This window comes from Carlito syrichta, unplaced genomic scaffold, assembly GCF_000164805.1.
Source record: "Carlito syrichta isolate Samal-C Ts95f unplaced genomic scaffold, Tarsius_syrichta-2.0.1 Scaffold130776, whole genome shotgun sequence".
Classification (NCBI taxonomy): domain Eukaryota; kingdom Metazoa; phylum Chordata; class Mammalia; order Primates; family Tarsiidae; genus Carlito; species Carlito syrichta.
This window is the reverse complement of record NW_007074872.1, coordinates 90,131-106,231: the sequence shown is the minus strand read 5'-3', so window position 1 is coordinate 106,231 and position 16,101 is coordinate 90,131. Positions and strand designations below refer to the sequence as shown.

General features: G+C 45.2%; 1 pseudogene; it reads right to left on the bottom strand.

Moving 5' to 3' along the window:
* Positions 1-1,519: 1,519 nt before the first annotated feature.
* Positions 1,520-7,940, bottom strand: LOC103250637 (annotated as a pseudogene).
* Positions 7,941-16,101: the final 8,161 nt, after the last annotated feature.

Sequence of the window (16,101 nt, the reverse complement as noted above, 5' to 3'; positions counted from 1 at the left end):
GATGATTTTCTCACCCTCACGAAATTATATAAACACAGCCATGAGGCACCAGTGGACACTCCCCACAGCCACAATTTTAAGAAGATTGAAACCACACTGAACCCAACCAAAAACTAAGATCAGACCCCTACTTCACACCATATACAAAAATTTACTCAAAATGGATCAACAGCCTAAATGTAAGAGCAAAAGCTATAAAATTTGTAATAGCATAGGTATTCATGACCCTAGATTAAGCAACAATTTCTTAGACACAACACCAAAAAGCACAAGTGACAGAAGAAAATGATAGATATATTGTTTCAACATTGTCAAAATTTAAAACTATTATGCTGCAAGAGGACACTAAACAGAAAGTGAAAAAGAAAACTCACAAAAATATGAGAAAGAATTGAAAATCACATATCTGAAAAGGGAGTTATAATTAGAAAATACAAAACATTCTTATAACTCCACAACAAAATTTTTAAATGAGTGGAGTATCTCAATTGATATTTCTCCAAGAAGATACAGAGATGGCCAACAAGCACACAGTAGATGCTCAGCATCAAAGCGTATTAAAGAAATGTAAATCAAAACCACAATGAGATACTACTTCACACCTACTAAGATAAAGGTGACCAAAAAGACAGCTAACAAATGATAGTGAGAATGTAGAGAAACTGGAACTCTATGACATTGCTGGTACAAAATGTAAATGGTAAAGATACTTTGGGAAACAGTCTGGCAGTTCCTAAAAAATTAATCATGGAGATACCATTTGACTCAGCACTCTGCTCCTAGGTATATATCCCAAATAAACAAAAACAGATTATTCAACAAAAACATGCTGGTAATTCATAACAATTTTATTCAAAGTAGAAAATATTAGAAGCATTGAAATATCCATCAATGATGAATACATAAATAAGAGGTAGAATATTCATACGTTGGAATGCTATTTGGCAATTTAAAGGAATAAAGTACTGATACATGGTACAACATGAAAGAACCTTGAAAACATTATACTCGGTCAAAGAATCCAGTCGAGATTGCCATAATTCCATTTGTACTCCATGGATATAAAATGTTCAGAAGAAACAAATATATATGGGTAGAAAATAGATCAGTTAATGTCTAGGGCAAGAGGGAAGGATTTGGGAGGAAACTGTGTCTGCAAAGGGTATGAATTTCTTTTCTGGGTGATGAAAATACTCTAACTTTGATTGTGGTGATGGTTGCATAACTCTGAATAGACTAAAATCACTTAAATGTGTAATGGGTAAATTAATGGCATATAAATTATATCTTAATAAAGCTATTATAACTCAGTAAAAAAAACTCAGATAAGGACACAGAGATCATGGGCTAAAGAAGAAAAGGAATTTTAGCATTTAGTGAAAACTTACTCTGTGATGGGTATTGTCATATTCACAGGTTTGTACACCAGTCTTACAAGGTAGCATCTTTAACCCCACTGTACAAACGAGGATATGGGCATCCCCCTACCATATTCTGCCAAAACCTCTGTACTGGCTACTCAGGTGCCTAAGGAATAGAGTTTGCTAAAGAAGGTCTTCTTCCTGGCAACATTCAGCTCCTTGTTCCTGAAGCTAAAGATGATGGGGCTGAGGAAGAGTGTGAGGACAGTGTAGGTGGTGGCCATCAGGGTGTCACTTTCCTGAGAGTGGGGACCCTTGGGCTTCAGGTAGATGACAGAGGCAAAACCATAGTGCATAAAGACCACAATAAGGTGAGATGCACAGGTTGAGTAGGACCTGCGGGCCAACCTTCTGCCAATGGGATCTTCAAGATGGTGGCCACAATGAGTGCATAGGACAGGAGGATGAGGAGGAAGCAGCCCAGCAGGGCCATGATACACACCAAGCCCACGCCCAAGGCCACAGCTGGAACATTACTTCCACAGGCCAACTTTAACAGAGGTGGCACATGACATAAGAAATGCTGGACCTCATAGGGTTCACAGAAGGTGAGTTGGAAAATGGCCGTGTCACCACCAGCCCCACCACTGAGAGCCACCAGTGCAGGACCAGCCCACCAGGCAGGCACAGCCCCAGGGGCTCATGAGCACATTGTAGCGCAGGGGGTGGCAGATGGCCACATAGCAATGAGCAGGAAGGAGTGGGTGAAGTCAAACATGAAGGAGAAGAACATCTGGCTGGCACAGGCCAGGAGGGCGGTGGGGTGCTGGGTAGAGAGCAGTCAGCTATCATGCGTGGGATGATGGTCACGGTGTAGAGGCTCTAGGAAATGGAGAGGGTGCACAGGAAGAGGTACGTGGGTATGTGGAGGCTGCGCTCACTCCGGACAATGGCCAAGATGAGCAGGTTGCCCAACAGCGTGAACAGATACATCAGCAGGAAGAAGGCGGTCAGGAGCTTCGGCAGGAAGGTGGAGAAGCCGATGAGGATGAACCCAGACATGGAGCTGTGGTTTAGCCCCAACGTGGTAACCATGCCTGGGGTGGAAAGGGAAGAAGGCCTGGGGGTTAGGAGCACAGGGTCCCTAGGGAGTCTGAGCTGGGAGAACACATGAGAGGCTCCTTCACCTGTCCAAGCCATGCTTCGTCCATCTGCAAGTAGGTATGAATAATAATGTCTTGAGGCTTAAATGAGATCATGCATCTTAAGTGTTTTGCTCAGGTCCTGGCACACAGTAAGAATTAAATTTTTTTTAATGTTGATAATAATAATTACTATGATGAGCCCCATGTACTACCACCCACATTATGCTTTTCTGCTTTTGCTCATGCTGGTCATTCTATGCTTCTTTCCATCTTTTTTTTTGAGTTGGAGTCTCACTCTGTTGCCCAGACTAGAGTGCAGTGGCACGTTCATGGCCATCGCAGCCTCAAACTGCTGGTCTCCGGCGATCCTTCCACTCAGCCTTCTAAGGAGCTGGAACTACAGGCATGCACTACCATGCCCGGCTATTTTTTTATTTGTTGTAGAGATGAGGTCTTGCCAAGTTGCCCAGGTGGGTCGCGAATTCGCAGGCTCAGGCAATCCACTCGCCTCAGCCTCCCAAAGTGCTGGGATTACAGGCTGAGCCACAGAGCCCAGCCTTTTCTTCCCATCTTTATAGGTCCAAATCCTGCCTGGATGTTAAGGGCAAGCTACTCCCTAGTTGCCACCTTCAGTTGGAAGTCATCCCTTCCCTGTGGTGTAGAAAGGACATAAATTCTGTTTAATTCTCAGCACCACTGCTCACCAGCTGCAAGACTCAGGGCAGTTTGCTTCCCTTCTAGGAAAGCTTGCCTGGAAAATGGAGTAATAAGCTTATATCACAGGGCTATTGCGATGCTTTGTGAGGCGATGCACATTAGCACTTACCTACTGTAGATGTTGTTTGGTCTAATAGATATGAGTCCTTCCCCAGGATGAAGCACTGATTGGCATCATCGGAGAGTCATGTTCTCTGGCCCCAGATGGGCCCTTTGTCTCTGGTCACTCATCAATGCTCTCTCTGAATCTCCTCCCCTCCTTGGCCCCTGCCCCGGTCCTCAGATCCTCAACTTCCTGCTTGGGGCAGAAACCCCGGCTTTCTGACTCCTGAGTGGCCAGAGAGTCAGATCTGCCCCAGTTCTCAGTGAAGGACAACTTCCCTCCCTGCACCTGCTCCACCAGGAGACCTTCTCTCTGCCAGGGCCCTTCTCCCTCTTTCCTGCTAGACTGCAAACAGGCTTGATGCGAAATACAGAATTATATTGAAAGGCAAGTGCATGAATGGATGAATGAACAGAATATGGCCCATCCACACAAGGGGATATTATGCAGCCATACAAAAGAATAAAACACTGACACACGCAACAATGTAGATGAATGTTGAAGACATTATGCTCAGTGAAAGAGGACATACATGAAAGCCACATAGTCTATGATTCCATTTGTAGAAATGTCCCTAATAGGCAAATCCATAAAGACAGAAAACAGATTGTCAGAGAAGGAGGGTAGTGTGGAATGGAGTGACTGCTGGTGAATTTAAAGTGTCCTTTTAGGATAGTGAAAATATCTGGAACGAAATAGGGGTGGTGGCTGCACAATATTGTGACTGTACTAAGTGTCACTGATTTGTGCACTCTAAATGTTAAATGGTTTTGTTTTGTTTTGTTTGTCTGTTTTTTGAGACTGCGTTGTCCAGGCTGGTCTCGAACTCCTGAGCTCAGAGGATCCTCCCCACTCAGCCCCTCTCTCTTCAGCCTTCTGAGTACCTGGAACTACAGGCCTGCACCATGGGCCTGGCTGTTTAATGGCTATTGTTTCTGGTAAGGCAATTTAACCTGAATTTTAATGAATTTTAATGAAAAATGGAATAATAACACATGCTACCTGATGAACCTCAAAAACACTGTGCCGAGTGAGAGAAGCCAACAAAAGACACATTCTGAGTCCCCCGATGTGAGATGTCCAGAGCAGGCAAATCCACAGAGACAGGAAGCAGGTCAGGGCTTGCCAGGGGCTGGAGAGAGGAGTGGGGAGTGACTGCTTATGGGGATGGGGTTTTATTTGGGAGGTTGGAAATGTTTTGAAGCTAGACAGAGGTGGTTGCACAATACTGTGAATATGCTAAATGCCACTGAGTAACACATTTTAGAATAATTCAGCATTATGCAAACTTTACCTAAATTTTAAAAGGCACAGTGGGCCTCCCTCTACCCTTCTCTGCCTCTCCATATCTCTCTGCCATGTTCATAGCCCAGCCAGTCTTCAGGAAGAGAGAGGGTGCCCAGGGTCAGTCTGGAGCAAAGAGAGGGAGAATCCACAGCTGCCCCCACTGAGCCTTCTTCTCCTGCTCAGGGCAGTTTAGCGCAATCCGGGGCCATCTGGGGGAGCTTCCCAGGGAGGTTCTGTCAGGGATGGGCACCCCGGCTCACGAACTGAGACACGGTGCCCGCTGTGTCCACACACACCTGACCACATACCTGTATCCACCTGCCACCTCTCCCCACAGGTTCAGGCACTGCAGACTGTCACTAGCACTCAACACACACGACCAGTCATGCAGGCTGCATACCTGCACCCTCACACAGGAAGAGACTCCGCCATGGGAGTGGATACACCCATAAGTCCCAGTCCCAGGTATACCTGGAGGAGCACGCAGACAGCGCACCTGCAGGATCCTAGCAGAACACACAGGCAATGGGTACCTGCCAGCATCCCTTACATGCACCTGTCACCTATGACTTGTGGCCACAAGCGCACAGTGATCTTGGGGACAGGATCCTGTGGTTAGGAGCCGTCCCCAAGGCCCTTCTCACCTTGGACATCATTCAACCCCAACATTCAGATTACTCTCAGCCTCTCCCATCCCATACTTGGGTCACCTCCTCCAGGAAGGCAGCCAGGGACCACACTCTTCTCTCTTGGCGGACGTGGGGACTGCCCTGCAGGAGTAGCAGAGGAGTCCCGGACCCCTCACCCACACGGTGAGCTCAGAGGGGTCTGTGTGGGGTAGGAGGCTGCACCCTTACTTTATTATCTTCTCCAGAGGAATCTCTGGAGAGCCTGGGGATGGATGTGGGCGGGACTGCCCCGGGGACCCAGAAGGCTGACAGGGCCTTATGGAGCCTTGGAGCACGCCAGGCTTCCCTGGGATCAGCCAGATAAGCACATGCAGCCCCTAAACCTTTCTCTAATGCCCTTAGTGTCCAGGTCAGGGCCAGAGTCTACTGAAGCCCCGAAAAGGATTGTTACTCTGCAGGGTGGTAGTAACAGAGGGCTCCTGGGAAGTCGGAAGGGGATTGGAACAGGGCCTGGGCTAGGGAAGGAATACAAAAGAAGGCCTGCACCCCTCCCCTGCTTTCCTATCCTGGGCCTCTTCCCTCACTGGGGGCACCAGTGTATGGATGCCCCATCCCAAAAGCCCAAGCTGCATCCCCATCCCCCAACCATCCCCCCAGGCCATTCCTGCTAGGGCACCACAGGACCCAGGAATAGCTGAAGGCCCACTTGGGTGGGAAGGCCAGGGTCCCACTACCCAGAGCATCCTGTAAGAGGGGCTGTTGCCTGGCCATGAGAGTGGCCTGGACTGTGGCCTCCACCCAGGCCCTGGGCTGTCCAGGGCTGAAAGATGGAGAGAGAAGGAAGAAGCATAGCAGGGCTCTGTGGCTCAGCCTGTAATCCCGTGCTTTGGGAAGCCGAGGTGAGTGGATTGCCTGAGCCCGAGTGTTCGAGACCCGCCTGGGCAACTTGGCGAGACCTCATCTCTCCAATAATTCAAAAAATTAGCCGGGCGTGGTAGCACGCACCTGTAGTTCCAGCTACTTGGAAGGCTGAGGCGGAAGGATCGCTGGAGCCCAGCAGGTCAAGCCTGTGGTGGCCAGGAGCGGCCACTGCACTCCAGTCTGGGCGACAGAGTGAGACTCCAACTCAAAAAAAAAAAAAAAAAAGAAGGAAGAAACAGTGCCTGACCCAGCCCTGAGGCTTGGGGTGGGAGTTCCGCAAGTTCTGGGCCTGCCTGGTTCTTGGGCCAAAATGCAACTCAGAATCCAGCCATCACCCCCAACCTGCTTGTTTTTCATCTCCCCATTCACAAAACTCCCAGCCTGGTGCAGACTTTTAACCTGGAAGACAGCATCAGTCTCTGTATTAGTCTTCTGCAGCTGCCATAACACATATCCCAAACTAGGTGGCAAGGAAAAGGAAATGTAGTGGTATGCATGTGTACTCCTAGCTACTCCAGAGGAAGGGACAGGAGGATCCCTTGAGTTCCAGAGTTCTAGGCCAGTCTGGGCAGCATAAAGGGACTCTGTCTCTTAGAAAATGGTTCCTAGGGTTTTGAGGGCCAGAAACCAAAATCAAGGTGTTGTCAGCATCTCTTTCCTCTGGAGACTTGGAGGGAGAATCGTCCCCATGTCCCTCCTGGTTTCTGGTAGCTGGTGGCAGTCTTTGGGAGTTCCTTGCTTTGCAGGCGTTGTCACTCCAATATCTGCCTGTCTTCATATGGCCTTCTCTCTGTGTCTCTGTGTGACTTCTCTCTTTCTAATGAGGACAGTCATTGGGTGTAGGGTGGGCCCTCAACCCAAGATGGTTTCATCTCAAGATCTTAACTAATCTACAAAAATCTTATGTCTAAATGACTGCACATTCTGAGGTCCCAGATGGACATAAATTTCTGGAAAGACCCTGTACAACCCACCCTGCCTCAGGTCTCACCCCTGTGTACCTTTCCTATGCAATACCAGAAGGATTCTGCTGAACAAACCACCTTACATTCTCCTCCTACTCAGAACCAGTCCTGGCTCCCTAGTTCCCAGATGCCCCACCAAAACTTACAAGACTCTGTGCAGCCTGATCCTTCTTAGTTTCTCCAAACTCCCCTCTCAACTCCCTCCCCTTCTAAAACCTTACCTCCCCTTTGAATAACTAGGCTAAAATTAGACTGAAGGCCTCTGCACATCCCTCACTCCCATCTGCCTCAATCAATAGGTCTGAGGTCACATGCCACCCCCTCTAGGAAGCCTTCCATGACTCCCTCACCCTGGGTTGTTTCAAGTGTCTCTCTGGCTCCAAGCTGCCCCCACCACACAGCGTTGCCATTGCCTGGTTATGGGTCTGTGTCTTCTGCTAAGCAGTAACATTCTGAGAGCAGAACATCATCTTGTTGGGTTCAGCCAGTGTTCCCAGTATCTAGAAAAGGGGTGGGAACAGAGTAGTGCACATAGTAAATATTCAGTAAATATACATTGGAGAAAACAATGAAGGGTGTGCATGATACATGAGACCCTGTAAGACAAGTGAACATATGGGAGGGAGGCAGTGTTTGCACTGAGCTTGAAGGATGAGCTAGAGTCCCTGAGCACACAATGCCAGGAAGGGCATCTCAGGCAGAAGAACCAGCACAAGCAAAGGCACAGAGTTGTGTCTGGCATGCGATCAGGAAGGCTGGAAAGTCACACTGGGGCTAGACCATGAAGGAGTTTGGAGGCACCTTGGAACCATCGTTCCGGGATCCAGGGGGAGGGTGGGCTGAAGGAGAGGCCAGGAGGGGACTGGCCTCTGGGGTGGCAGGAGCATAGACCACCTCAGCTGAGAGTTCAGCCAACACATTCCTCTAAGCTCCAGCCTCCTGAGGCAACAGAAGACCTGGAATTTGGAGGAACTGGACTGGACCCACAGATGTTTTCTCATGAGACGTTTTCTTGGCACAGCCCAAACCAGCAAGGGAAGTCAGAGGAACAGAAATGGAGCCAGGACCAGGAGAAAGATTTTGCATTGCTGCTGCAGGTGCCCAGAAAGATGAGGTCAGGGGTGGGCTAGGTTCACAGGACACAGGGAGAGTTGTGAGCTAGGGATGGAGTGGAGGGACCAAATCACAGTTCAGCTGCATCTTTCAACCCCACCTGGTGAGGCAGTGTGACCTTGCTCCGGTGGCTTGAACTCTCTGTACCTCCTTTCCTCTTTAGTAAAAGGGGCTGAATTATTTCTATCAGAGACATATGGCGTGGGAAGATCCCAGCTCACATAGGTTGGGGTGAACTTCCCTTCCTCTTCCCCGATTTCAAATTGTTCTGGCTGTGGATGCTGTTCTTTCATTTATCCCACAAATATCTGCTGAGCACATACCACATGCCCAGCGGCGTGTGGTGTATAAGCAAAGTCCCTTGAACTACAGCCTGGCAGCTCCACTCAGCTTTTCTCCTCAGATTCAACTCGTGCACTTCTGGGTCTCTCCGGTGGGGGTGACCCAGGGATGACCTATAAATATGAGTTCAAGTCATTTCATTTCCCAGCATGCATCAACACCTGCTTTGCACCAGAACCTGTGCTCAGAGCTGCAGGAACCCAGTGGGTCAGTCCCCAGCCCTCCCTCTGCCCACTTCCCTTCATTGCACCCTACCCTTAAGGTAGGGAATGTGTGTCAGTTTCCCTTATTTCTTCAACCTGATCCCAAATACATGAAACCTGGCACCGACTCTCTAGCATTTGTGGTAAGTTATCTGTAGATTGATTCACTTTTTGGATCTTTTTTACGTAGAGAAGTTTCAGAGAAGGAAGAAAAACTATTACTGTTCCAGGAGCCTGTCCTGTTTTCATTGAATTCATTTCATGGTATTTGAATGACTTATCCAATTGTCTGTCTCTTTTCTTATCTAGGAGCTCTTAGAGGTGAAATCCAGATCCCAGTGACTTTTCATCTCTAGCACATAGTAGACATGCCATAAATATCTATAGGACAGCATTTCCATTAGAGAATGGAAGGTTGAGTCGGGTTGAAAGACTCTTCCATGACTCGGCCAACATCTTGCTCAACAATTACCCTCTCTCTGAAATAAGTGACTGCCTGAGAATGAAATCTCATACTTGATCTACTCTTTGATGAGAAGTCAGAACAGATGCAGAAGCTACTTAGTATGACTTTTTAAAAAGACTGACCCGTCTCTGTACCTAAGCACTACTTGAGCTAACTCTCATCTCCAGCTTGGAGCTATCATGCATTTAACAGATGTGCCTGGTGAATCTGAGCACAACACTGAGCCAGGAGCTGGGGAGACTGCAGTGACTAGGAGAGGCACAACATCTGTTCTTATGGACGTCACAGCAGAGGGGAGAAGGTTGATGTGAATAAATGAATTTCAGACAAGAGTGTAAAGAGGGGATAGGAATGGCTAGGAGAGTGGACACACTAATACTCAGAAGCAGGGCAGGCTGATGTGAGAGAGCTGAACAGATGAGGTAGCATTTCGGCTGAGACATTTTGCTCCAGGGCAGAAGAAAAGGTGCACCAAGAAGACAGCAGAGCATGTGCAAAGGACCAGAGGTGGGAAAGTGCCTAACTGAAGAATGGAAAAAGCCAATATATAAAAGCTTGGACAGCAAGGGGTAAGAAGTGACTCGAGCCTAAAACACCAGACAGAGATCTGATTTCAAAAGATCTTTCTTTATCTAGTCCACTTTAGATGGGCAGGAGGGTTGGAGGACCAGTTGGAGGCTAAAACTTCACCTGCATGAAGCTTACTTGTGTAGCTAATCCTGACTTGTACCCCGTATCTCGATAATAAACATTTTTTTAAAAGATCTTCCCCCGTGGTCCTAACAGCACCAAACAACACTTATCTACATGAGAGATATTGTCTATGATGCACACACAAGGGCAGGTGGGCACAGATGATGTCAACCACACGTGAAAAATAAATTTCAGATAAACCAGGGAATAGTCACCCATATTTCAGCAGGATTTTGCAACTCAGAGATTCCCCACCGGATTGCAATAAGAAAGCCATGTGCTTGTTTTCTCAGCAAGTATTTACTGAGTCAGGTGGTGTGACAGTACAATGTTGAGCAAGTCCAGTGTGGTCCTGCCCTTTTGGGGGAAGGTTTAGGAGGGAAAGAGCACTGAACAAGTCATTCTTGTAACAGAAAGTGGCGAGCATTGCAATGGAGGAAGTAGAAGCCTTCCCTTACACTGCTTCAGAGCTCCAGAGACCTTCCCCTCCATCTATGCTGACAGCACTGAATGCTGAAAAGGGCCACGCTTGGCACCAAGTGTGTTGCATGCTTTGGTTCTGCTGGTCAAGGTGTCATGGTACTTTCTGGAGTGTTTGGCTATTTGGAGCTCTGGGACCCTGTGTCTTGGGGGAAGGGAGGGCCACCTCGAATTCCTACCTATGTCTCTTGCTGCCTATCAAGCCACCTGTGTTTGAGCTTGAGACTAAGAGAAAAACTCTCTGGGGACCTTTCCTTCGGATTGGGGTGAAACATATATAAAACCCAGCACATCAGGGTGAATAAAACTAATCCAGCCCTGACCTTGATTCATCTGGTTCCCTGGGCATGGACAGAGTCTTTTTCCCCCTACTAGTGTAAGGTCCTCTGCACAGTCATTGTGTCTGCCTTCAGCCACAGCACCAGCATGTTCTGCTCTGTGCTACTCACAGTCTTCAGGTTTACAACTGAAGACACACCCATCCCATCATAGAAAATGTCCACCCCGTGTAAACCATCAGATGTTTCCTTCCTGGCTCAGCAAGACCTCCAGGATGGATGACTTATCATGCATTCATGCCATGGGGAGATGACACAGGCATCCCGGAAAAGGTATTTTGCTCCAAGTTCTCTCCACAAATTTGATTCCTCTCCAAGCTGGTGGGGACAGTATCTTCTCCAGGAATTTACCTAGCTATATCTCTGGTGGCATTCCTTTCCTAGGCTTTTTTGTTACATTATTCTTTAAAGATTTTGCACTTTGTCAGAGCTAACGCTTTGGTTAGGATGACTTAGGAGTCATTCTTACAACTTTTCTCTCAGAGCTATGGACAAAGTCATTCCCAATACATTTACTTATAATTTTAAGAGTTAAATGAGGGGAGGAAGAGTTAAATGGAGAATAAAACCATAAAAAAGAAGTGAGCAAATATTTATGGAGGGCCTTTCCATTTGCAAACTCATTGTTAGGAACTTCCATAGATTGCATCATTTTGTGTCTTTTTTTCTGGCAACAGTCATGATATTTTTTTCTTCATCTTTGGTTTGCAGCAATCAGGCTAGTGTGCATCTGGTGCTGTGAGTGTGTGTTTGTGTGAGTGCTTTTCAGAACTTATCCTTTTTGGGTTGATAGTCATTTATAATTTCTAGAAAGTTCTCATAATTTCTGAACCTCATGTCTACGACTCATTTTCTGTGCCCTCAGGTAGGTGACCTAACCTCTGAAATTCACTTTCCTCATCTATAAAGTGAAAATAATAATAATGAGAACATGATGACTTGAGAGATTACAAATACCGGATAATATTGGCTATAGATGCTGTTAAAAGATGTGGTCCTTCTAAAGGCTCAGCAAAATGGGCACTGAGCTGGGGCCTGCATGTCTGGGTACCCATACTCAAGTGTCTTCCTTGGAGATGACTGTGATCAGCCAGGCTTGTCAGCGACTCCAGGAGGGGCAGTCCAAGATCAGACTGAGTTTCAGTGGGCCCAGTCACAGGAAATACTGCCCTCGAATTTTTTTATTATTTATTTTAAAGATGTGGGGTCCAAGCCGGGCTTGGTGGCTCAGCCTGTAATCCCGCGCCTTTGGGAGGCTGAGGTGAGTGGATTGCCTGAGCCCGCGGGTTTGAGATCCACCTGGGCAGCGAGACCTCATCTCTACAATAAATAAAAAAATCAGCCGGGCGTGGTAGCGCATGCCTGTAATTCTGGCTACTCGGAAGGCTGAGGAGGAAGGATCACCGGAGCCCAGCAGGTCGAGGCTGCGGTGGCTGGGAGCGGCCACTGCACTCCAGTCTGGGTGACAGAGTGAGACTCCAACTCAAAAAAAAAAAGATGTGGGGTCCAGTTCAGGGTTGGGTATGCAAATGTTCATTATACATGTACCCTTGTTGATGAGGTGTGCCCCTAAGCTGATTCCCACTACTGTCAACCCAGCCCCCATGCTCCCCTAGCAGTTTCCCACTACTGTCAATCCTTTTCTTGTAATATTATGATAACTGTTCAAGGTCCACTTATAAGTGAGAACATGTGATACTCAGTTCTTTGTTTCTGTGATAGGTCACTCAGTATTGTAGATTCTAAGTCCACTCAGGTCCTTCTTTATGGCTGTAAATATTCTATCCTGTAAGTGTGCCACATTTTTTTTTATCCAGTCTTCTTTCCATGGGCAGCACAGTTTGGTTCCATGTTTTTGCTATTGTGAACAATGTTGCAGTAAACATACGTGCGCAGGTATCTTTTTCAGAGTGATTGGAGTGCCTCTGGGTATATTCCCAGTAGGGGAATTGTGGGATCATATGAAAAGTTGATTTTTAGATCTTTTAGGAATTGCCAAACCATTTTCCACAGAGGTATTAGCTTACACTTCCCTTTTCCCCACATAGTCTCCAGCATCTGTTATTTTTTAAGTTATTGATGATGGCCATATTGACTCAAGTTAGGTGGTACCTCAATGTGGTTTTAATTTGCATTTCTTTGATGACTAGTAAGGTTGAGCATTTTTTCGTGTATCTGTTGGCTGCTTGTATATCTTCTTTTGAGAACTGTCTATTCATATCTTTTGCCCACTTTGCAATGGGGCTGGTTTTTGTTTTTGTTTTTGTTTTCTTTTCAGCACATTTGAGTTCTTTGTAGATCCCAGATGTTAAGCCTTTGTCAGACATACAGTTGGCAAATATTTTTTCCCAGTCTCTGGGCTGTCTCCCTGCTCTCTTGATGGTTTCTTTGGCTTTGCAGAAGCTTGTCAGTTTGATGAGGTCCCACTTGTCTGTCTTATCTCATAAGGCATGGGCACATGAAGTTTTGATCAGGAATTGGTTGCCAGTTCCAATTTCCATAAGAGTTTCTCCTATATTTTCTAAAGTTCTTATAGTTTGAAGTTTTATCTTTAGGTCTTTAATCCATTTAGAGTTGATTTTTGTGTATGGTGATAGGTAGGGTCTTGTTTTAATCTTCTGCATGTGGCCAATGAGTTTTCGCAGCACCATTTACTAAATAGGTTCACCTCTCTCCAGTGGCTGGTGGTGGAGGCTTTGTTGAAGAGGAGTTGGTTAAGAAATTGAGGTTTTGCTTTTGGAATCTCTATCCTGTTCCATTGATCTATATGCCTGTTCTTGTACCAACCCGTACTGTTTTGATTAATGTAGCTTTATAATAAAGTTTAAAGTCTGGGAGTGTGATATCTCCCGCTTTGTTGTTGATGTTGTTGTTTGTTTTGGGTGTGTGTGTGTGTGTGTGTGTGTGTGTGTGTGTTTGCTAAGGATTTTTTTGTTATTCGAGGTTATTTATGTTTCCATAGGAATTCCTGTATTGTCATTTCCAGTTCTAAGAAGAATGCTGCAGATAATTTAATGGGTGTTGCATTAAATCTGTGGATTGCCTTGGGTAGGATGGACATCTTAACAATATTAATTCTTCCAGTCCATGAGCATGGAATTTTTTTTATTTGTTTGTGTCATCTTTGGTTTCTTTGAGCAGTGTTTTGTAGTTTTCATTGTAAAGGTCTTTCACGTCTCTAGATAGAAGATGCCAAGGTATTTCTTTTGTGTGTGTGTGGCTATTGTGAATGGTTTTGTGCTTTTCATTGGTTTCTGTTTGTTTATTGTTGGTGTATAGAAATGCGACTGTCTTTTGCATATTGATGTTATACCCTGAGTCCTTTATCAGTGCAAGGAGATTTTTGACAGATTCTCTTGGGTTTTCGAGGTGTAGGATCATGTCGTCTGCAAAAAAAGATAACTTGATTTCCTTTTTTCCTATTTGGATACCCCTGATCTCCTTCTCTTGCCTGATTACTCTAGCTAGGACTTCCAAAACTATGTTGAAAAGGTGGGGTGAGATTGGGCATCCTTGTCTTGTTCTGGTTTTTAGGGGAAATGGTTCTAATTTCTGTCTGTTCAGCAGTATGCTGGCTGTGGGTTTCTGGTAGCTGGGGCTTACTATTTTGAGATATGTTCCACCTATGCCTAGATTTTTATCAAGAAGAGTGCTGGATTTTATCAAAAGTTTTTTACGTAGCCAGGTTCGGTGGCTCAGCCTGTAATCCTGTACTTGGGAGGCTGAGGTGAGTGGATTGCCTGAGCCCGTGGGTTCGAGACCCACCTGGGAAACTTGGCAAGACCTCATCTCTACAATAAATCCAAAAAATTAGCCAGGCATGGTAGTGCGCACCTGTAGTTCCAGCTACTTGGAAGGCAGAGGCGGAAGGATCGCCGGAGCCCAGCAGGTCGAGGCTGCGGTGGCCAAGAGCGTGACACTGCACTCCAGTCTGGATGACAGAGTGAGACTCCAACTCCAAAAAAAACCAAAAAACAAACAAAAAAGTTATTTACGCATCTAATGATATAATATAGTTTTTGTTTTTACATCTACTGATGTACTAATTAAGTTTATGGTCTTGCAAATGTTGAACCAGACTTGCATCACGGGAATGAAGCTTACTTAGTCATGATGGATGATTTTTGAGTGTGTTGTTGGATCCAGTTTGCTAGGATCTTGTTGAGAATTTTAGCATCAATGTTTATCAAGAATATTGGCCTGTAGTTCTCTTTCTTTGTTGGATCTTTACCTGGTTTGGGTATCAATGTGGTGTTAGCTTCATAAAATTATTTGAGGAAAGTTCCATCTTTCTCAATTGCCTGTAATACTTTCAATAGGAATGTTGTCAGTTCCTTGTATGTTTTGTAGAATTCTGCTGGAAAGTCATCAGGTCCAGGGCCTTTTTTTTTTTTTTTTTTTTTTTTTTTTTTGTAGGTAGATCTCTTATGACATAGTCAATTTCCTGGAATGTTATTGGTCTATTTAGGGTCTCGATTTCTTCTTGTTTCCACCTGGAGAGGCTGTGTGATATCAGAAAGTCCTCCATTTCCTTTAGGTTTTCAAGTTTGTTTCCATGCAAATGTACATAGTAGTCTCTGATAATTTTTTGTATTTCTTTGGGATCAGTTGTGACATGATCTTTTGCATTTCTGATTGTGTTTATTTGGGCTTTTTCTCTCTTTTTCTTGGTCAGTGTAGCTAGACGTCCATCAATCTTGTTTATCCTTTCAAAGAATCAGCTTTCATTGGTTTTTTTTGTATTATCTTTTTGTCTTCTATTTCCTGAATTTGGGTTTTCATTTTAGTGATCTGGATTCTTCTGTTGAAGTTAAGGTTTTGGTGGTCTTGCTTTTCCAGCATGCTTAGGTGATTTGTTAGGCTGTTAACTTGTGATCTTTCCATTTTCTTCATGTGTGTTCATAGAGATATGAATTCTCCTCTTAATACTGCTTTCATGATATCCCAGAGATTTTGGTAAGATGTTTCTTTGTCTTCATTTGTTTCCAGGTATCTTATCATCTCTGTCCTGGTTTCCATGTCCAGAGGGAAAAAATTGAAAAGCATCCTTTACATATCATATAAGTTCATATTTTGTTCAAATACTTCAACTAAAAGAACACATTGCAACATACTTAATGTAAAAAGAGGAATGAGATGCCAGCTCTCTTCTACTAAACCGTATATTAAAGAGAATTGCAAAAATGTCTAATTTTTTGTTTTAAAAGAAAAGCAAAAAATAAGAACAGTAAAAGAAAAACCCTCACATTTGCTCTATATTTACAAACATGAATAGCATTAGTAATACATTGCCACCTGCAAAATATTCAATAATTCAAATTAATTTTAAATGAAAAGC